The sequence below is a fragment of the Nerophis lumbriciformis genome, linkage group LG02, assembly GCF_033978685.3.
Source record: "Nerophis lumbriciformis linkage group LG02, RoL_Nlum_v2.1, whole genome shotgun sequence".
Lineage (NCBI taxonomy): Eukaryota > Metazoa > Chordata > Actinopteri > Syngnathiformes > Syngnathidae > Nerophis > Nerophis lumbriciformis.
The window spans coordinates 65,235,649-65,260,077 of record NC_084549.2 but is presented as its reverse complement, the minus strand read 5'-3'; positions in this window follow the sequence as shown (position 1 = coordinate 65,260,077).

The window sequence follows — 24,429 nt, the reverse complement described above, 5'->3', positions numbered from 1 at the left end:
ATAGTATCAAATCTTTCATACACTAAATTGAATTGTATCGAATCTTTCACACTAAATCGAATAGTATCGAATCGTTCATTCACCAAATGGAATAGTATCGAATCGTTTATACATAAAATTGAACAATAAAGAATCGTTCTTACATTAAATCGAATCGTATCGAATCGTTCATTCAATAAATCAAATAGTATCAAATCGTTCATTCACTAAATCACAATTATGAAATCGTACATTCACTAAATCGAATTGTTTTAAATTGTTCTTTCAATTAGCATCGAATCTTTCATACACTAAATCGTATAGTATCAAAACGTTAATTCAATAAATTGAATCGTATCAAATCGTTCTGTCACTAAATCGAATAGTATTGAATCATTCATACACTAAATTGAATAGTATCGAATCGTTCATTCACTAAGTCGAATAGTATCAAATCTTTCATACACTAAATTGAATTGTATCGAATCTTTCACACTAAATCGAATAGTATCGAATTGTTAATTCACCAAATGGAATAGTATCAAATCGTTTATACATGAAATTGAACAATAAAGAATCGTTCTTACTTTAAATCGAATCGTTCATTCACTAAATCGAATAGTATCGAATCTTTCATACACTAGATGGAATAGTATCGAATTGTACATTCACCAAATGGAATAGTATTGAATCGTTTATACATGAAATCGAACAGTAAAGAATCGTTCTTACATTAAATCGAATCGTATCAAATCATTCATTCACTAAATCGAATAGTATTGAATCATTCATACACTAATATGAATAGTATCAAATCGTTCATTCACTAAATCGAATAGTATCAAATCTTTCATACACTAAATTGAATTGTATCGAATTGTTCACACTAGATGGAATAGTATCGAATCGTTCATTCACCAAATGGAATAGTATTGAATCGTTTATACATGAAATTGAACAATAAAGAATCGTTCATTAATTAAATCGAATCGTATCAAATCGTTCATTCACTAAATCGAAATTATGAAATTGTATATTCACTAAATGGAATTGTTTTAAATTGTTCATTCAATATATCGAATAGTATCGAATCTTTCATACACTAAATTGTATAGTATCAAAACGTTCATTCAATAAATCAAATCGTATCAAATCGTTCATTCACTAAATCGAATAGTATCAAATCTTTCATACACTAAATTAAATTGTATCAAATTTTTCACACTAAATCGAATAGTATCGAATCGTTCATTCACCAAATGGAATAGTATTGAATTGTTTATACATGAAATTGAACAATAAAGAATCGTTCATTAATTAAATCGAATCGTATCAAATCGTTCATTCACTAAATCAAACTTATGAAATCGTACATTCACTAAGTCAAATTGTTTTAAATTGTTCATTCAATAAATCGAATAGTATCGAATCTTTCATACACTAAATTGTATAGTATCAAATCGTTCATTCACTAAATCGAATAGTATCACATTGTTCATTCACTAAATTGAATAGTATCAAATCTTTCATACACTAAATTGAATTGTATCAAATCTTTCACACTAAATCGAATAGTATCGAATCGTTCATTCACCAAATGGAATAGTTTTGAATCGTTTACACATGAAATTGAACAGTAAAAAATTGTTCTTACATTAAATCGAATCGTATCAAATCATTCATTCACTAAATCGAAATTATGAAATTGTACATTCACTAAATGGAATTGTTTTAAATTGTTCATTCAATAAATTGAATAGCATCAAATCTTTCATACACTAAATTGTATAGTATTCAATAAATCAAATCATATCAAATTGTTAATTCACTAAATCAAATAGTATCATATCGTTCATACACTAAATCGAATAGTATCGGATCGTATATAAACTAAATCAAATTGCGCCTTGCATCATTTTCACACCACATTGGTCTGACTACGGTCCCTTTGAAAAAAAAATCCAAAAAACGTGCCGTACTGTCCAGTAGGGCTGTCCCGATGCCAATATTTTGGTACCAATACCGGTTTATGTCGATACTTTTCTAAATGCCAGTGGTGGCTTTATTTTAACCAAAATGTTTACGGTACATTAAACATAAGTTTCTTATTGCAATCATAAAACAATGTTGTCCTTAAATAAAACAGCGAAAATACTAGACAACTTGTCTTTAGTAGTAAGTAAGTAATCATTGTAGACTCGACTCGATACGGCTCTTGTACTCTTGTACACTACAGTGGATGTTAGGTGTAATATCATCAAAAGGTTTAGAGAATCTGGAGAAATCACTGCACGTAAGCAGCGAGGCTGAAAACCAACATTGAATGCCCGTGACCTTCGATCCCTCGGGCGGTACCGCATCAAAAAGCGACATCGGTGTGTAAAGGATATCACCACATGGGCTCAGGAACACTTCAGAAACCCGCTGTCAGTAACTACAGTTGGTCGCGACATCTGTAAGTGCAAGTTAAAACTCTCCTATGCAAAGCGAAAGCCATTTATCAACAACACCCGGAAACTCCGCCGGCTTCGCTGGGCCTGAGCTCATCTAAGATGGACTGATGCAAAGTGGAAAAGTGTTCTGTGGTCTGACGAGTCCGCATTTCAAATTGTTTTTGGAAACTGTGGATGTTGTGTCCTCCTGAACAAAGAGGAAAAGAACCATCCGGATTGTTCTAAACGCAAAGTTGAAAAGCCAGCATCTGTGATGGTATGGAGGTGTATTAGTTCCCAAGGCATGGGTAACTTATACATGTGTACATGTATAAGTATACATACAGGTTTTGGAGCAACATATGTTGCCATCCAAGCAATGTTATCATGGACGCCCCTGCTTATTTCAGCAAGACAATGCCAAGCCACGTGTTACAACAGCGTGGCTTCATAGTAAAAGAGTGCGGGTACTAGACTGGCCTGCCTGTAGTCCAGACTTGTCTCCCATTGAAAATGTGTGGCGCATTATGAAGCCTAAAATATGACAAGGGAGACCCCCGGACTGTTGAACAACTTAAGCTGTACATCAAGCAAGAATGGGAAAGAATTCCACCTGAGAAGCTTAAAAAATGTGTCTCCTCAGTTTACTGAGTGTTGTTAAAAGGAAAGGCCATGTAACACAGAGGTAAAAATGCCCCTTTTTTGCAAAGTGTTGCTGCCATTAAATTCTAAGTTAATTATTATTTGCAAAAAAACAATTGGAACGTTAAATATCTCGTCTTTGCAGTCTATTCCATTGAATATAAGTTGAAAATAATTTGCAAAAAATTGTATTCTGTTTTTATTTAACATTTACACAACGTGCCAACTTCACTGGTTTTGGGTTTTGTACATAATTCCTAAAAAAAGAGGAGAGGAATATTGATTTTGATAACATTGCACATTTATTCTAAAGTCAATAGTCTTAACCTACAATATATTTTCTTTGCAATATGACTTTGTGAGCATTTTATGCTATAAATCACGCTAGTAGAACTTGACTTGTGACTTTCAGGACTTGCACACGAGCGACCGACTCCCCCCCGCCTCTGCTAATTGGTATATCGCCACCACGGCGAGGGGGCTAATTGCTCCCCGTAGATGAAAGGAATCACTGTGCATGTAAAAAAAAACAAAAAAACAATGAAAAAAAAACACGAAAACACGGCAGAGGCAAATTTGATCAGAGCAGATGTTGAATTAATTGCTTTTGTGGCTGATTGCATTAACGCTTCCAGTCTATTAGCGAGACGGACAAGTAATTAACACTCGCCTTCCCTCGCCAAGCATGCTAATGTCATCGCGCAGCAAAATGAAAATCAATTAACATTTTTGCCGCCAAAACATGTCGCCGTTGTTTACTGACCGTCGTTTGGCTTGTTGGAGAAAAACTTGCTTTCATGCAAATTTTTCCACCGTATCAATCCATCCATCCATTTGCTACCGCTTGTCCCTTTCGGGGTCGCGGTAGGCTGCATTCGGGCGGCCGATCATGACACACAAATGTCCCCTGATTGCACGTGAACACCACTCTTCATTTTAGCATTACCGCTTTGAATCAAAACAATCGTGAAACCGCGATTTTAAAACCGCACTTTAGCTTGCTGGCTTTAAGGGAATGTGCACTTTTTGGGGGGAATGTTGCCTATCGTTCACAATCATTATGAAAGAATTTTTTTTAATGCATTCTAAATATTAAATAAAAGTAAAAAAAATTGACAATCTAGTAGAGATGCGCGGTTTGCGGGCACAACCGCGGAGTCCGCGGATTATCCGCGGATCGGGCGGATGAAATTTAAAAAAATTAGATTTTATCCGCGGGTCGGGTCGGGTCGGGTTGGGCGTTTGAAATAAAAAAAATTAAATTTTAAATAGATTCAGGCGGGTGGCAGTTAAACCAATTCGGAAATATATATACATAGTTAAATGTTGTTACCCACATACGAAAAACGAGCAGGCACCTGCAGCATATGCCACAACAGAATATGCCACAGCATATGCCACAACAGAAGAAAAAAAAAAGAGATGGACACTTTTACGGAGCGGAGAAGGCCCCCGACGCCTCGCCGGGGTCCGGGACCGAGGCCCCTTCCCCCGAGAGGGCCCCACCGGGAGCCGTAGCTGAGGCGATCCGCGAGAAGGGCCCGACGCACGTCCAAGGTCACCACCGCGCCCACTGCACCGACACCCCGCCTCGTCCGCCTTCGCCGCGGCCGGCGTCACGCGCAGCAGGTAAGCAGCTTACCTGCCCGCCACCCCCGTGGCCGGGGGCTCGTAACAGGGGTCATTCCGCGCGCTCCGCCCGCGCAGCTTACCTGCCCGCGCAGCTTACCTGCCCGCCACCCCTGTTGCCGGGGGCGCGTAACAGGGGTCACTCCGCGCGCAGTGCGCTCACGAAAGGGGTGGGGCTCACCCTGGTTGATATAGACAGCAGCTAGGACGGTGACCATGGAAGTTGGAACCCGCTAAGGAGTGTGTAACAACCCACCTGCCGAATCAACTAGCCCTGAAAATGGATGGCACTGGAGCGTTGGGCCCATACCCGGCCGTCGCCGGCAGCGAGACGCGCTTGGAGGTGCGCTCAGCGCGGCTCCCATATGATTGCGCACTGTTGTGCGTCTGGGTCGTGACAGCGTGGCACGCGAATGTCTGCACTGCATTGGATCAGTCTCCTTTCTTTAACAGGCAAAAGCTTTATAACCTCACTAATGCCTTGCATCGTCTATATTAGATATATAACAACGGGCGGGTGCGGGCGGATGGCGGGCGGATGCAGTTCTGATCAAATGTTAGATCGGGTGGATTGCGGATGGTTGACGACTTTCTGATGCGGTTGCGGATGAAATAATTGCCTATCCGCGCATCTCTAAAATCCAGTGTTTTTCAACCAGGGCCAACACAGATAGACGGACAACATTCACACTCACATTCACACACTAGGACACACACACACATATATATACATATATATATACATATATACGTATATACATATATATATATATATATATATATATATATATATACATATACACACACACACACACATATATATATATACACTCATATACATATGTATATACATATGTACACATTTTATGTATATATACATATATATATAGATATATGTATGCATATAAATATGTGTATGTTTATGTACATATATATATATATGTATATACACATATTTATATACACGTATATATATATATATATATATATATATATATATATATATATATATATATATATATATTTATATATATATATACACACACATACATATTCATGTACATACTGCATATACACATATATACGTACGTACATACATACGTATATACATACATGCATACATGCATATATATATATATATATATATATATATATATATATATATATATATATATATATATATATATATATGTAAACTGTGTCATCTGTCAAATAGTCTGTTAACGTTTGCGGCGTGGTGACGGTCCACAGACTCGGGCGACTTACTGCAAGGACTGAAAATCCTGTTAAAATTGAACTCAACTGTACCGAGGCCTCGTGGGAAATAAACGAGCCACACACTGGCTCGCCACACTGAGGGTCAAAGATGAACATTTTTCACTCGGACGTTCTACTTCGCTGGGCTTTTGCTTTTTCTGGACTTTTATTTGGTATTTTTTTGGTCTATTTCTGTAGGCATCCATGAAACTGGGAGTCGCAGACTGGGAAAAACACTCAAGTTAAGCCGTGTGCTTACAGGTTATTGGGGTTAATTAACAACGCCGTAGTTACTCAATTTGGTAATTTTATAAGTACCGACCTAATTCCATCGGTAGGACCGGGTAACGAATGACCGAAAATCCAACCGTATCATATTTCCATACCTTTGTTGCACGTGACGCCACGTCGGGTTGCAAACTCAAACACTCAAAATGCTAACTCGATGCTAATTTACACTGGCTATGCCTCATGCATGCTACTGATTAGCATAAGCGATTTTACACGGCGATTTCAACACCTCCAAATTTGGTAACGACAACTACGACCAAGATGCACGTTACAATCAAACAGCTGCAGTGTCACAGATGCAACACTTACAGTGTTAACACTTTGTAGGACTCAACAAAAGACAACTTAATGGCAAAGACTACTTCCTGGCTACGGAAAATGTGAAAATCATGTAAGAAAATATATATTTTCACTTGTTTGGTCATGAGCAATAACAATCCATTCCATCAAATCGATACTATTTGCATCATCAGGATATAAAATAACATGTATTATACAGTAGGAAGGGGATTCATATGGCCCCACTTGTCACAGTTTACTTGACACATGAAACGTGACGAAATGGGGTGGCTGCACTATCCATTTTAGCTGCCAGATGGCAGTATAGTGTTGAATATCTTAAAATGTGTTTTGTGGCATTTCCAACTTTGACCACAGTGTCAGTTGCTATGTAGAGTGGCGCTTTCCATCATTTTCAGCAGACTGCATTGCAAAATGATTAAACCCCCTTCCTCTCACGCAAGATACACCCAGAAATGGGGCCTTAGGAATCCCTTCCGTAGTATATGTCTAGTATATGTCTTATTTTCTATTATGCTGTGGCGATCCGTAAAGATATTCACCAATGAAGCGGGACTTCTGCTTCCGGGCTAAGGGTGAACAATGCTAACAACACGGTGGAAAATGTTGGCGCTATCATGACCGCAACATTCAATTTCATTAAAAAATATTTTTTAAGAATATTCCTACTTTGCTGAAATTCGAATGACCACGTTCAGGCCTTGAACCAATTAGCTGATTACCGTAACTATAAAGCGCATCGGTATTTAAGCTACACCCACAAAATAAAAAATAATATTTGTACATATATTAGCCACACCGTACTACAAGCCGGTACAAAATATTTTGTAAATGTTTATTTACATACCTTAATTGTTACACGGCAGTAAAACGGGTGATCAAACAAAACAGAAGTCATCGTCATGGATCCACTAGCTGTGCAAGTTAGCTCTCCAATCAGCTAAACCGACTCAATAACTCCATGGTGACGTTTTGGTGAATTTAGGAGACTGAAACAAGACAAAAAGAATGCCGTTGAAGTTAATAATGCTAACAAACACTTGTAAACATGCTAACATATTAGCTAATGCTAACGACGCTGGCTTGATTATATCACGATAGCAGGTACACATATGAAAACACTCCTACAGACATCACACATGGGATGGTTTAGTATGAATTGTTTTAGTTATATTGTAAAACTTACATGGAGCGATTAATGAAGAATCCTATGAACGGTTATACTTCCGGTTTAAGTGTCAGGTTCAAACACTGATGACATCTATTAATCAGACAAGAAGCAAGGAATCATGCAGAGACAGAGTTCAATTTAGCTCATGAGGAGAACGCATGGAGCTGCACACTTAGTCACGGTCTCGCCCTATGCTCTAAGGTCCAGCTACCGCGTCCCTCTTTTTATTCAGAGTTCCATAGTCAACATCACTGAGGTCGCCTCTAAAAGGAGTGGTCACATATATTATGCAAAGCAGGTCCAGGACGCACAGTACGTGACGGAATGTGTTGGGGGCCTTGTGATTTCGCCTTGTCCCCGCTTTGTCTGTGTGTTGTCATCGTATCTTCGTTGAGGTCCTTGAAGTCTCTGCTTCGTCTGCGTGCTGTCATCTTGTCTTCGTTGGGATCCTTGAAGTCCTTGGCTGTTAGCGGGCTAAAACAAAGATAACATCTACGGCTGAGGTCACCCCTCAGACAATAAGTATTTGTTCTTGCACAGATTAGAAAAGTCCAACTTGAGCACAATAGCAAAATAACTAAAGCAACTGACTTTAAGCATACTAAAGTTAGTGTGATAATATATATACATGATTATTCTAACATTAAGGCACAAAACAAGAACTGCATTTTTAAGCCGCAGCACTTGCAGCGAGCGAACACGTCCTTTCTGTCTTGCCTCTTGGTGAGGGCGGTCACATTTTTCTCCGCTCCCTCCTACCCTGCTTGCTTTCTTCGTTTTGTCTTGTCTGAACTTTTTTGAAGCCTCTTTCTTTGCGCTGTCCTCAAATCTAAACATCAAACATGGATATGATCAGCTGGACTCTCGACGCAATTGACAAAGTCTTTTCGACAAGGAAAAGAGGTTCGGGGGAGCCTGGCTGCCCTGATGGAACCATTGCTGCGGTGTACGTGAGAGACTCCTGGGATAAATTGAGAATAATGTGCCTCTCAGTCCTTTCCATCGAGGACGTGGAAGACATCTACCTATTTGGAACCGTGATCGCGGGGCACCTGCTGATTGGGCTGGGCATTGCTCTGGTGTATCGTCAAATTCGTAAGATGATGGCAGCCACTCAAGGAGCCCAACGGCTGTTCGTCGCAATGGAAGGATTGGGCCGGGCGGTGGGAACACAGACTGCGGCGATTTCTGATCTGAATCGCAAAATGGATCTCATCATGGAGAAACTTGCTGAGAAGGAGAATTAAATTGAATTTGAGAGAACCAGCACGGACACACAGAGCAGGCAAGTCATTGTTTTGACTGCTCGAAGGAAACAACATCCTAATCTACGATTTGACTCCCTCGAATGGCCTTGACACAGGAACAGGCTGTTCTGAAATACTCCCCCAAGGACTCCTCTTTTTCTCAATAACACCTGGTGTCGAACTTTGAGATCGGCCCCAGTCCACAAAAACATTTCAACATCTCACCCAAGTTAATTGGGCATACATGCACGCACCAGCCCCTTCCCCAATCAACGCCTTCACCACTGCTTAATTCCTCTTCGGGGTTATGGATGGCTGAGTAGCGCTTTTTAGCAGCAGCCCGGCCTCCAGGGCCCCAATTCCCGCCCCAACCCCCTCTGTTGCGAGATGTTGTGATTATATGTATCATGTTTATGTGTGCTATGCTATGTGAGGTTTTTTCCTTGGACTCAGTCTGGACCCCTCCCGGGGGTCCAGCCTTAGACTGATATTTTTTTTACTCTTCCCCCCTTTCCAAATATCACCTTTTTCCCACCTTTTTTAAGGAGCGCTGTAAGTGGCTGATCCGTTGGCGGTCCCGTCTTGTCCCCCCTGTAACGTATGTCTGCTCTTAGTGGGACTGTGCCGAAAATGACATTTCAGTTCTTGTATGTCTTGTACATGTTAAAGAATGGACAATAATAAAGCATCTTGAATCTTGAGAAGTTGGCGCAAACAATGACACACCTTTTTCAGCGTCTCCGTCGGTGTTTGTTGATTACAAAACATGGCCAATGGTGAACCAAAACCCATAAATTCACGGTCTAGCTTCAGCCTATTTTGTCGATTGCATTGTACCATATGTCCCGGCAAGAAATCTGCGTTCACTTATTAGTGATTCCCAGAGCCCAAAAAAAGTCTGCGGGCTATAGAGCGTTTTCTATTGGGGCTCCAGTACTATGGAATGCCCTCCCAGTAACAGTTAGAGATGCTACCTCAGTAGAAGCATTTAAGTCCCATCTTAAAACTCATTTGTATACTCTAGCCTTTAAATAGACCCCCCTTTTAGACCAGTTGATCTGCCGTTTCTTTTCTTTTCTCCTCTGCTCCCCTTTCCCTTGTGGATGGGGGTGGGGCACAGGTCCGGTGGCCATGGATGAAGTGCTGGCTGTCCAGAGTCGGGACCCGGAGTGGACCGCTCGCCTGTGCATTGGTTGGGAACATCTCTGCGCTCCGCTCGGGATGGTGTCCTGCTGGCCCCACTATGGACTGGACTCTCACTATTATGTTGGATCCACTATGGACTGGACTCTCACAATTTTATGTCAGACCCACTCGACATCCATTGCATTCGGTCTCCTCTAGAAGGGGGGGGGGGGGGGGGTTACTCACATATGCGGTCCTCTCCAAGGTTTCTCATAGTCATTCACATCAACGTCCCACTGGGGTGAGTTTTTCCTTGCCCTTATGTGGGCTCAGTACCCAGGATGTCGTTGTGGCTTGTGCAGCCCTTTGAGACACTTGTGATTTACAGCTATATGAATAAACATTGATTGATTGACTCCTCTTCCTCCTATCCAGGAGATCGCAAAAAGCCGCTGCCTGACCAGGGCTCAGAAAATCTGCAGAGACTCCTCCCACCCCCACCAACGACTGTTTTCACTGCTGGACTCTAGAAAGAGGTTCCGCAGCCTTCGTAGCAGAACCTCTAGGTTCTGTAACAGCTTCTTCCCTCAGGCCGTAAGACTCTTGAACGCATCATAATAATCCCCTCAATTCCCCCTAAAAATGGATTAACTCGCTGGAATATAAAGACAATATAACATACATCCATAAACGTGGATGCATATGCAAAAGTGCAATATATTTATCTGTACAGTAATCTATTTATATCTGCACCTTATTGTTTTTTTATCCTGCACTACCATGAGCTAATGCAACAACATTTCGTTCTTATCTGTATTATACAGTTCAAATTTGAATGACGATAAAAAGTAAGTCTAAGTCTAAGTCTAAGACCCACAAACGCTGGCTGAGTAACAACAATATGAACGTTGCATGGAAATTCCTCTGCCAGTTTCTGCATCCCACAGGGATTCTTCTTTTGTGTTTCTGCACCTGCGGTTCCCACACAAGGTTGCAACATTGTTTGTCAACACTGTCTGCTCTCATTTTCTCGCACATTTGACCCTCTGATGTACTGTGTACCTACTAGAGATGCGCGGTTTGCGGGCACAACCGCGGAGTCCGCGGATTATCCGCGGATCGGGCGGATGAAATTTAAAAAAATTAGATTTTATCCGCGGGTCGGGTCGGGTCGGGTCGGGTCGGGCGGTTGAAATAAAAAAAAATTTGATTTTAAATAGATTCAGGCGGGTGGCAGTTAAACCAATTCGGAAATATATATACATAGTTAAATGTTGTTACCCACATACGAAAAACGAGCAGGCACCTGCTGCATATGCCACAACAGAAGAAAAAAAAAAAAAAGAGATGGACACTTTTACGGAGCGGAGAAGGGACGCCTCGCCGGGGTCCGGGACCGAGGCCCCTTCCCCCGAGAGGGCCCACCGGGAGCCGTAGCTGAGGCGATCCGCGAGAAGGGCCCGACGCACGTCCAGGGTCACCACCGCGCCCACCGCACCGACACCCCGCCTCGTCCGCCTTCGCCGCGGCCGGCGTCACGCGCAGCAGGTAAGCAGCTTACCTGCCCGCCACCCCCGTGGCCGGGGGCTCGTAACAGGGGTCACTCCACGCGCTCCGCCCGCGCAGCTTACCTGCCCGCCACCCCTGTTGCCGGAGGCGCGTAACAGGGGTCACTCCGCGCGCAGTGCGCTCACGAAAGGGGTGGGGCTCACCCTGGTTGATATAGACAGCAGGACGGTGGCCATGGACGTCGGAACCCGCTAAGGAGTGTGTAACAACCCACCTGCCGAATCAACTAGCCCTGAAAATGGATGGCGCTGGAGCGTTGGGCCCATACCCGGCCGTCGCCGGCAGCGAGACGCGCTTGGAGGTGCGCTCAGCGCGGCTCCCATATGATTGCGCACTGGTGTGCGTCTGGGTCGTGACAGCGTGGCACGCGAATGTCTGTGCTGCATTGGATCAGTCTCCTTTCTTTAACAGGCAAAAGCTTTATAACCTCACTAATGCCTTGCATCGTCTATATTAGATATATAACAACGGCCGGGTGCGGGCGGATGGCGGGCGGCTGCGGTTCTGATCAAATGTTACATCGGGTGGATGGCGGATGGTTGACTCCTTTCTGATGCGGTTGCGGATGAAATAATTGCCTATCCGCGCATCTCTAGTACCTACACTCTGTCCTCCTCCTGTCTAGTCCTGCTTTGTGTGTGTGTGTGTGTGTGTGTGTGTGTGCGTACGTGCGTGAGTGTGTGTGTGTGTGTATTCTGATATATGTTCTTCACAGAAAATGAGCCAAAGCCAGTGAGTCTCAGTTTGAAAAATTAATGAATTGTATAATTTTTCTTTTAATAAAAATCGAAAACGGGTCCCACAGACCCGAACACCACACAAGGGTTAAGCCTACTAAAGTTAGTGTGATAATACATACATAATTATTCTAACATTAAGGTACAAAACAGAAAGTGCATTTTTAAGCCGCAGCACTTGCAGCGAGCGAACTCGTCCAGAAGGTGGCGCAAACAATGTCACACCTTTTGCAGCGTCTCTGTCGGTGTTTGTTGATTACAAAACATGGCCAATGGCGAACAAAAAACCATCACTGTTTTATAAGCCGCAGCGTACAAAGCGTGGGGTAAATTAAAGTTAAAAGTTAAAGTACCAATGATTGTCACACACACACTAGGTGTGGCGAAATTGATCTCTGCATTTGACCCATCACCCTTGATCACCCCCTGGGAGGTGAGGGGAGCAGTGGGCAGCAGCGGTGGCCGCGCCCGGGAATCATTTTTGGTGATTTAACCCCCAATTCCAACCCTTGATGCTGAGTGCCAAGCAGGGAGGTAATGGGTCCCATTTTTATAGTCTTTGGTATGACTCGGCCGGGGTTTGAACTCACAACCTACCGATCTCAGGGCGGACACTCTAACCACTAGGCCACTGAAAAGGATCAGCGGCTTATGGTTGGGAAAATACGATACTCTGTTTTGTGTTTCTCTAGCAGGATTTACAAAGAAATACAGAAACGAACGATTGCAGTAATGGGAGCAAAGATGGCGTAGCCTCAACCCACCTAATGAGAGGTTTAACCGATCCATCTGCCCTTTAAGGAGTCTTACAGGAAGTCATCGCAGACCAAATGTCCTCCTTTAAAAGTCAAACTACACACACACACACACACTCCCTCGCGACAGGCCTATCTAGTCTAACCTCTGAGCGTCTTTCAGACACGTGGTCTCTGCAGGGAACGTCTGCTGGGAGCCAGCCAACCCACTTGGACCAAAGTCGGCATTAAGGAAGGAGGGGATGCCGCTCCTCCAGTGCGCTATAAAGGTCTCACCTCCATCTTCCCTCTCCTTTTCTGTCCCCTCCACGGCTCTAAAACCGTCACACCCACACAAAAAGGCGCAGATTGACAGCCGAGGCGCACGGAGGGACTTACGCGGTATCGTCTCGACACGCGGGTACTCATTGGCAGCCGAGGAGGCAGGAAGCTGGTCTTTGCAAACGCTCCAGCAGCTCATTGATGTGTCCTACAAAGCCCGTTCAACGCTATTAGCCACAGACGCTGCCCTCTAAAATAAGAAAGCCTCTTAGTGCGAAGAAAACTGAATTTTGATCGACACTTTGAGACTTTTCAAAGTTGTCACCTTTGCTTCATTTGCGGCGGCGGTTAGAGACGAGTCCAATAATTCAGCAACCTATCGACCGTGTTCTTAGCGGACGACGTCAATGCCCCGAGATGGTCAAGAGAGGTCATTTGTGTCCCGAGCATCAGATCAGACTCTGACTGAAGGGTCTTTTGGTGGAGCGAGTGGATCTTTGACCGTAAAATTAAAGGGGAACATTATCACCAGACCTATGTAAGCGTCAATATATACCTTGATGTTGCAGAAAAAATACCTTTTTTTTTTTAAACGATTTCCGAACTCTAAATGGGTGAATTTTGGCGAACTTTAACTTCACCAGTTTTAGATTATTTTTATTCAAAATCGCTGAATTTTCACATTTGCCGTTCAAATACTGAGAAGAGACGGTGCGGTGATCAGCAGCCAGTTGAGGCACGTCACTCAGTGCCTCAACATGGATTGCGCAATGACTCGGCTAACTGCTGGCCTGCTGTGCAGTGAGACTGTATTGCTATATGAACTATGTTATACATTTCCATAGTTTAGTTAGCTGATGTATATAATGTCCAGTATATTTTGTCAACAACTGTATGTGTGTAACGTATTTCTTGTGCTGAGCGATCATAAAACGGCTGCAAAAGACGCACTGGTTGAGGCTCCAGTAATCCCGCCTCCTGCACCCCCGCCGTAGATTGCAACCCCTGACGAGAGTGTTATATCAACTATAGTCCACACTTAAACTTTCCACGTGCAAGATTGAATCTATTTAAAAAAGTTATTTCAAAAGAAGCCAAAAAGTGCAAAAACAATAATGTTCGTGTTGGAGGAGTTGTGAATGACTGCAGGGCCACAACATTAGGTACACCTGCAGACTGCAGGTGTACCTAATTCACAACTCCTCCAACACGAACATTATTGTTTTTGCACTTTTTGGCTTCTTATGAAATAACTTTTATAACCTATTTTTATGGGCTTTCCTCTTTGTGATGTTAAGTTCCTGTTATGCGCTGTTATACAGTATATGCCTTGAGCTCTTATTTTGAAGGCGCTAAGAGCGGAAGTGATGACACGTTGGAGTGGAGCGGAAGTTTTTGAAAGAAGGTAAATAAAGTGGTCCTCGTGTAAACTGGAGCCTCCGTGTTTGTTATTTTGTAGTTTCATACAGTATAGGCGACATTTATAAACCCTCGGTTACACTTTTTTAAATAGATTCAATCTTGCACGTGGAAAGTTTAAGTGAGGGCTTTAGTTGATATAACACTCTCGTCAGGGGTTGCGTTAATCCAGCACAACAGCGGCGAATGGACTTCATTTATAAAAAAAAAAAGGTAAGACCATAATAACGTTTGTTTTATTAAATGTGCTTTTTTATGTGCTACAGTTTGTATGTGTAAAGTTAAAGTTAAGTTAAAGTACCAATGATTGTCACACACACACTAGGTGTAATGAAATGTGTCCTCTGCATTTGACCCATCCCTTGATCACCCCCTGGGAGGTGAGGGGAGCAGTGGGCAGCAGCGGCGCCGCGCCCGGGAATAATTTTTGGTGATTTAACCCCCAATACCAACCCTTGATGCTGAGTGCCAAGCAGGGAAGAATGCTGGTATGAGCTTTTAAACATAACCCGTTAACTGCTGCCAATCAAATGGTGAATAAGATACTCTTTAGGGTTCATATGTTTGTAAATCTGACTGTGATGAAGTCAGTGCCTCACCAGCCATCAACCTCACCGCACGTCACTGCTTGGAGACATCATGCCTCGTCGGTGTGTTGTCGGAGGGTGTAACAACACGAACAGGGACGGATTCAAGTTGCACCAGTGGCCCAAAGATGCGAAAGTGGCAAGAAATTTGTTCCTCACACTTTACCGACGAAAGCTATGCTACGACAGAGATGTCAAGAATGTGTGGATATCCTGCGACACTCAAAGCAGATGCATTTCCAACGATAAAGTCAAAGAAATCTGCCGCCAGACCCCCATTGAATCTGCCGGAGTGTGTGAGCAATTCAGGGACAAAGGACCTCGGTAGCACGGCAAGCGATGGCGGCAGTTTGTTCCCGCAGACGAGCGAGCTAAACCCCCTATCGACCCTAGCTTCCCTGGCCTGCTGACATCAACTCCAAAACTGGACAGATCAGCTTTCAGGAAAAGAGCGCAGATGAGGGTATGTCTACAGAATATATTAATTGATGAAAAGTGGGCTGTCTGCACTCTCAAAGTGCATGTTGTTGCCAAATGTATTTAATATGCTGTAAACCTAGTTCATAGTTGTTAGTTTCCTTTAATGCCAAACAAACACATACCAATCGTTGGTTAGAAGGCGATCGCCGAATTCGTCCTCGCTTTCTCCCGTGTCGCTGGCTGTCGTGTCGTTTTCGTCGGTTTCGCTTGCATACGGTTCAAACCGATATGGCTCAATAGCTTCAGTTTCTTCTTCAATTTCGTTTTCGCTACCTGCCTCCACACTACAACCATCCGTTTCAATACATTCGTAATCTGTTGAATCGCTTAAGCCGCTGAAATCCGAGTCTGAATCCGAGCTAATGTCGCTATAGCTTGCTGTTCTTTCCGCCATGTTTGTTTGTATTCACTATGTGACGTCACAGGAAAATGGTCGATGGTTAAAATCAGGCACTTTGAAGTTTTTTTTTAGGGATATTGCGTGATGGGTAAAATTTTGAAAAAAAACTTCGAAAAATATAATAAGCCACTGGGAACTGATTTTTAATGGTTTTAACCATTCTGAAATTGTGATAATGTTCCCCTTTAAATACTGAACATAAAATGTGTGTTGAGGTTTTTAGGTCAGGGTTGAACCATCTTAGACTCGCATGGGATTAGTTTTAGATCAAGTTATTAGCTTTTAAAACAGGTTTGTAAGGAATCCGGTTGGACTAGATCAGAGGTTCTAAACCTGGGTTCGATCGTACCCTAGGGCAGTGATTTTCAACCTTTTTTGAACCAAGGCACATTTTTTGCGTTGAGGCACACCACCAGCAGAAATCATTAAACAACGAAATTCAGTTGACAGAAAAAAGTCGTTGTCGCAATTGTTGGATGTGACTTTAAACCATAACCAAGCATGCATCACTATAGCTCTTGTCTCAAAGTAGGTGTACTGTCACCACCTGTCACATCACCCCCTGACTTATTTGGAGTTTTTTGCTGTTTTCCTGTGTGTAGTGTTTTAGTTCTTCTCTTGCGCTCCTATTTTAGTGGCTTTTTATCTTTTTTTGGTATTTTCCTGTAGCAGTTTTATGTCTTCCTTTGAGCGATATTTCCCGCATCTACTTTGTTTTAGCAATCAAGGATAATTCAGTTGTTTTTATCCTTCTTTGCGTGGACATTGTTGATTGCCATGTCATGTTTTGATGTAAATTGTCTTTGCTCCACAGTAAGTCTTTGCTGTCGTCCAGCATTCTGTTTTTGTTTACTTTGCAGCCAGTTCAGTTTTAGTCTCGTTCTGCATAGCCTTCCCTAAGCTTCAATGCCCTTTCTTAGGGGCATTCACCTTTTGTTTATTTTTGGTTTCAGCAATAGAAACCTTTTTACCTGCACACTGCCTCCCGCTGTTTCTGACATCTACAATGTTAACACTTTAGTATGGGGAACATGTTGTATTTTTTACCTTCTTGAGACCTGAGAAAAATGCCTACCTCTTTAGGACCACCCTTTCTAGATATATAAAGATTTGTATTTCCAACATTAATGATATATACACACTGTGTAAATATAAAAAAGCTTGTTGTGAAAAATTTGTTGGAATTTCACAAGAAAAACTGTATTATAATAAAAGTCGTAATTTTACTCTACGCAAGTCAAAATGCTACAAGAAAAACTGAACATTTGTGCGATATTATGATAAAAGTTGGCATTTTACTCAATAACAGTCGCAATTTTACAAGAAAAGCTTAACATTTTGGCAATTTTATGAAGAGTCGTAATTTTACTCGACAAAAGTCACAATTTTATAAGAAAACTCGAAAAATGTTGGCAATATTATAATAATAATAATTGGAATTTCACTTGGCAAAATTATGACAAAGGTCATAATTTTACTCACAAAATGTCACTATTTTACAAGAACACCAAAAAAATTGGCAATATTGTGATAAAAGTCTGAATTTTAAATGACAAATGTCACCATTTTACATTAAAAAGTAACAATTTTACATGAAAAAGTAATTATTTTAGGAGAAAATATTGCAAAATAGTAACATGTTGGCTCTTAACTAGTCATTATTAAGTACTTATTAATGCATTATTCGGCATGGCCTTATTATAACCCTAACCCTCTAACCCTGGCCCTAACCAAAAAACTCTAAATTAAGTCTTTGTTACTTCGAATATGTTCCCCATACTAAAGTGTTACCAAAAACATATAACTTTGTCTTGAATTTGAAAAAAAACAACAGTTTATTTTTCACTAAAGAAGGGTTCGGTGAATGCGCATATGAAACTGGTGGGGTTCGGTACCTCCAACAAGGTTAAGAACCACTGGACTAGATAGATAGATAGATAGATAGATAGATGGATGGATAGATAGATAGATAGATAGATAGATAGATAGATAGATAGATAGATAGATAGATAGATAGATAGATAGATAGATAGATAGATAGATAGATAGATAGATAGATAGATAGATAGATAGATAGATGGATAGATGGATAGATAGATAGATAGATAGATAGATAGATAGATAGATAGATAGATAGATAGATAGATAGTACTTTATTGATTCCTTCAGGAGAGTTCCCTCAGGAAAATTACAATTCCAGCAGCAGTGTACAGAATTGGGATCAAATTTAAAAAGTATAAAGTAAATAATAAATAATGGGGGTATATGTTTGTGGGGTGGGGCGTGGCCTGCGGACCTGCAGCAAAGCTGGGTGTGCCAGGACCGGCTTCAAGATCAGCGATAGGTGCGGTAGATGACCCACCGGGGAGTGTTTATCTGATCACCTGTCGCTCTGTTAAAGGCAGCAGCCGGGAAGGAGAGGGAAAGGTGTTGATGGTGGAGAGCGAACACGAGCCCGAACACGAGCCTGAACACGAGCCCGAACACGAGCCCGAGCACGAGCGAAAGCGAGACGGAGACATCGAACATTGCTGAAAAGCCCAAAAAGACGTTGCACAATTCTGTAAATAAAACTGTCTAAACCCTGAAAAGGAGCAGTGATGTCGATGACTGGTGGTCCAAAGAACCCGGAAGGGAGAATCCTCCACAATGTTATTGTTTTTGTTTTGCATCCCCTGTCATCCTAGTACCCCTTCTCCCCCCCCAGAAAAGGAGTTGTATAGTCTGATGGCATGTGGGACAAAAGAGTTTTTGAGTCTATTAGTCCTGCACTTGGGATGAAGTAGTCTAGCACTGAACAGGCTCCTCTGGCTACTGATAATGGTATACAAAGGGTGACTGGCATCATCCATGATGCTCTGTAGTTTTTCCACAGTCCTTTTCTATGCCACCGTCACCAGTGAGTCCAGTTTTATTCCGATCGTAGAGCCGGCCCGCCTGATCAGTTTCTCCAGTCTGGAGCTGTCCTTTTAGATGTACTGCCCCCCCACCACACTACGATGTAGAACAAAACACTGGCAACCACAGACTGGTAGTAAATCCTCAAGGGTTTTTTGCAAGGAAGTACAGCCCGCTCTGTCCTTTCCTGTACAAGTGGTCCGTGTTAACAGTCCAGTCCAGCTAGTTGTTCACCCACACCCCGAGGTACTTGAATGAGTCCACGGTCTGTACCTCGACTCGCTTGATCACAATAGGTTGTTACCTTGGACTCGACCTCCAAAAGTCAATGACCAGCTCCTTGGTCTTTGATGGATTGAGCTGCAAGAGGTTCCTGTGGCACCAGACAGCAAAGTCCCTCACCAGGCACCATGACTCCTCCTCTCTGCCGTCCCTGATGCACCCGACGATGGCTGTGTCATCCGCGAACTTCTGGATGTGACACAGCTCCGAGTTGTAGCAGAAGTCCGACTAAGACCAAGTTAGGTTAAGACAGGGTTAGCGAAAGTTCAGTTTCTCTGAAGGTTCTGAGGGCTTACCAATCAATCAATCAGTTAAAGTTTACTTATATAGACGTTAATCACAAGTGCCTCAAAGGGCTTCTCAAACCACAACAATACCCCCTGGTCTGAAGCCACATGCGGGCCAGGAAAGACTCCAAAATCCTAAAATGGGAAAAAGAAGACACCTTGGGAAAGGGCCGAAGATGGGTACAGGTATTGAATTATTACATGCATGTGAGAGTCAATTCCATCGGTAAGCCGGTAGAGGGTTGTCGGAGGTCTTCTTCCATGTAGAAAAGTCAACAACGCAGAGACATCATCAACTGATGCATCGAGGAGTGGTCCACCCCGTGTCACGACTCGGAACAGCAAGCGCATCATCCGGACTGAAACCTCTCCAGAGATTATCCGTTGCCACCTCTGTCGGGGGATCCCTCGTCAACACACAAATGGCTCCAACTGCATTGGGGTCTATATATTTGTATCCTAGATAGTCCATGGACTGGGAAAGGGCCGAAGATGGGTACAGGTATTGAATTATTACATGCACGTGAGAGTCCATTCCATCGGTAAACCGGTAGAGGGTTGTCGGAGGTCTTCTTCCATGTAGAAAAGTCAACAACGCAGAGACATCATCAACTGATGCATCGAGGCGTGGTCCACCCTGTGTCACGACTCGGAACAGCCAGGGGATCATCCAGACTGAAACCTCTCCAGAGAATATCCGTTGCCACCTCTGTCGGGGGATCCCTCGTCAACACACAAATGGTTCCAACTGGATTGGGGTCTATATATTTGTATCCTAAATAGTCCATGGACTCGGGAGGCGATAAACATACCCAAAAGTCCCAAATTACCACAGAAATGACCATCTTCGCCCTAAAAGTCCCAAAGTGACCCAAAACAAACTTAGCCCGAAATGCCTGAAACGTGACCAGGACTGGGGGGACCTTTAGGGACCTACCCGGACTTCTCCAGGGCCTAAATGGGTACAAATTTGATCTCGTAAACACTTGGAGAAAAAACAAGCGGGTGTTTGGGTTGGAAAACAAAAACTTTGGATTAAGAAAAGAACAAGCCTTTTGAACCAAGTATGGATCGAACCAGGTCTATTTTAGTCCAGATAAGACTCGAGCTTTACTTAGAACAAGAACCCTGGTACGTTGGTATTAATATAGTTTGTGGGAGTCACAGGCCAAGTAAGGTTTAGGCCAGGGGTGTCAAACTCAAATACAGAGTGGGCCAAAATTTAAAACTGAACAAAGCCGCGGGCCAAGGTTGAACAAATTAACCTTTTAAAAGGGACCCAAAAAAGTTTTGCATTGAATATTGAACAAGCAAGGCTTATATAACTTTATAGTGACATGCAAAATCGAGTTTCAAATAATAATAATAATAATTAAAAAATATCAATGGCATATCAAATACAATTTAAATAAAAATTGAATGCCTCTTTTCTATTTGCAGCCTTCTGAGGTAAATATCAACATTAACTTTTTCCACAGGCTAATAAATTTGAAAATAAAATAATGAATAAAACAACCATTCAGGACTTTAAACTGCTCAGTTTGCAACACACTGATCTAATCTGATGTGCCCAAGCCAGATACTTGCCATCTTTTCTTGGATGCTATGTTAATGTCGGGGCTCAGGCTTTGAGCTGAGGCAACCTTCATTATCGAACGAAGGTGTTCATCAGTCATTATATCTTGTAGTCCACAGTCTTGGGGCGTGCTTTAAAGGCACTGCTTTTAACGTCCTCTACGAGCTGTCGTCACGTCTGCTTTTCATCCCTTCTAACAACGTGCCGGCCTAACCACAAAATATGTGCGACTTCAGCACGCACACACACGTAAATGTTGGCCAAGTATGCATTGCATTCACGTGTGTGTGTGTGTGGTGAAGTCGCTGGACTGGGTGAAAAGCGGAAGTGACGATTTTTGGGAGGGGCACTGAAATTTGAGAGTCTCCCGGGAGGGTTGGCAAGTATGAGAATTAGCGGTGAATGCGGTGTTACCGCGGCACCGCCGCTGAATATAATCGGTGGGCCAGCTCTAGTGTTAATTTGATATCGCCTCAAGGGCCAAGTGAAATTACGCCAATTTTGGCCCGCGGACCAGAGTTTGACAACCATGGTTTAGGCCATGTTTGAGGGAGAAGAGGTTTGGCTGCACTGTGAAAACGATCTGTAGATTTTGCGGTAAAATTAAACAAAAAACTGGCATCTCAGTGGCCAGAATCTTATCGTAAAATGTACGGTGGTTTGTACACCAAATCACTGTTAATTGGAAACAAGCTACATGTTACGTTGGGGTTGCAGCTTACTGCGAGGTTTGTTCTCCCAGGATGCAAACGGACAACTCAGGACAGGACTTGCAGGTAGGAACATGATTTAGTCATAAATTAACACTCAAAGAGGTACAAAACAGAAAACAAACCGACGGAACAAGGTGCCGATCGCACCTGAAGCTAAGGCTACTACTTAGCACAGACTAAAGATCACTAGTACGTAACAGTAGCGTGACGCAAACAAAGAAGCCAGGACGAGTGACCGGCAAAGGCAGGCTTAAATAGTGTCTCTGATGAGCAACAGGTGCGCGTTTGGAACAGCAGAGGCAGGTGAAAATCATAAGTAGCCATGGTAACAAACAGGAACTAAAGGAGTCCAAAACAAACAGAAAACACAAAACCTGATCCGGACCACGGATCATGACACTACCATTGTGATTTTTACTATAAAATCAGATGTTGTATTTATTTATTTCACATAGTAAGAGCAAGTTTAGTTCCGAAGAACAATATTTCAATTTTCTTAAAGTCTCTATTAATTTTTTTCAGACATTCTGATTGCAGAAAATTACAATTTGGGATTAAAGCGCCACCTGTTGCATTAGCATCACAATGGGCTTGCATGTTATACTTAAGATATTTAAAAGCGTACTTGTGTTTTTAAAAAAATATTTCAGCTTACCGTATTTTTCGGACTATAAGTCGCAGTTTTTTTTCATAGTTTGGCCGGGGGTGCGACTTATACTCAGGAGCGACTTATGTGTGAAGTTATGAACACATTTCCGTAAAAAAGCAAATAATATTATTTAGCTCATTCACGTAAGAGACTAGACGTATAAGATTTCATGGGATTTAGCGATGGACAGAATTTCTAGGCGCAGTCAAGGCGTTGAGGGGATCCGGTTTGGTGGCTGCAGGATTAGGTCTCTGCTTTTTGCGGATGATGTGGTCTTGATGGCTTCATCTGGCCAGGATCTTCAGCTCTCGCTGGATCGGTTCGCATCCGAGTGTGAAGCGACTGGGATGAGAATCAGCACCTCCAAGTCCGAGTCCATGGTTCTCGCCCGGAAAAGGGTGGAGTGCCATCTCCGGGTTGGGGATGAGACCCTGCCCCAAGTGGAGGAGTTCAAGTACCTAGGAGTCTTGTTCACGAGTGAGGGAAGAGTGGATCGTGAGATCGACAGGCGGATCGGTGCGGCGTCTTCAGTAATGCGGACGCTGTATCGATCCGTTGTGGCGAAGAAGGAGCTGAGCCGGAAGGCAAAGCTCTCAATTTACCGGTCGATCTACGTTCCCATCCTCACCTATGGTCATGAGCTTTGGGTTATGACCGAAAGGACAAGATCACGGGTACAAGCGGCCGAAATGAGTTTCCTCCGCCGGGTGGCGGGGCTCTCCCTTAGAGATAGGGTGAGAAGCTCTGTCATCCGGGGGGAGCTCAAAGTAAAGCCGCTGCTCCTTCACATCGAGAGGAGCCAGATGAGGTGGTTCGGGCATCTGGTCAGGATGCCACCCGAGCGCCTCCCTAGGGAGGTGTTTAGGGCACGTCCGACCGGTAGGAGGCCACGGGGAAGACCCAGGACACGTTGGGAAGACTATGCTGGCCTGGGAACGCCTCGGGATCCCCCGGGAGGAGCTGGACGAAGTGGCTGGGGAGAGGAAAGTCTGGGATTACCTGCTTAGGCTGCTGCCCCCGCGACCCGACCTCGGATAAGCGGAAGAAGATGGATGGATGGATGGATTTAGCGATTAGGAGTGACAGATTGTTTGGTAAACGTATAGTTATTTGAATGACTCTTACCATAATATGTTACGTTAACATACCAGGCACGTTCTCAGTTGGTTATTTATGCCTCATATAACGTACACTTATTCAGCCTGTTGTTCACTATTCTTTATTTATTTTAAATTGCCTTTCAAATGTCTATTTTTGGTGTTGGATTTTATCAAATCAATTTCCCCCAAAAATGCGACTTATATATGTTTTTTTCCTTCTTTATTATGCATTTTCGGCAGGTGCGCCTTATACTCCGGTGCGACTTATACTCCGGGGGGGGGGGAAATACGGTAAATGTCTCGGTGTAAACAAAATGCTTAATCGGCAAATATGTTTACAGACCATGTCTCACTTCCAGTAATAGAGTGTGGAGTAGTAACACATCCTTTGGGGCTCAGCGGGTGCTGTGACTGTAATTAATGTGGAATTGACAGGGATTTATTTATTCAGCATTTCAGTCGGTTCAAAGGCGAAGTGCTCGGGATTTTCTCCTGGCTCCGTGTGAAGGATCACTCGGTGATCAGCGGCTGTCTGGAATTAGGAAGGCATCACCCAGGAAACGGCACTTTGGAATCTTGCGAGGGACACATTTTGTTTTATGACGCGAGGAGGCCCCGCCGCGCGGCTAATTGTCTCGCGGGC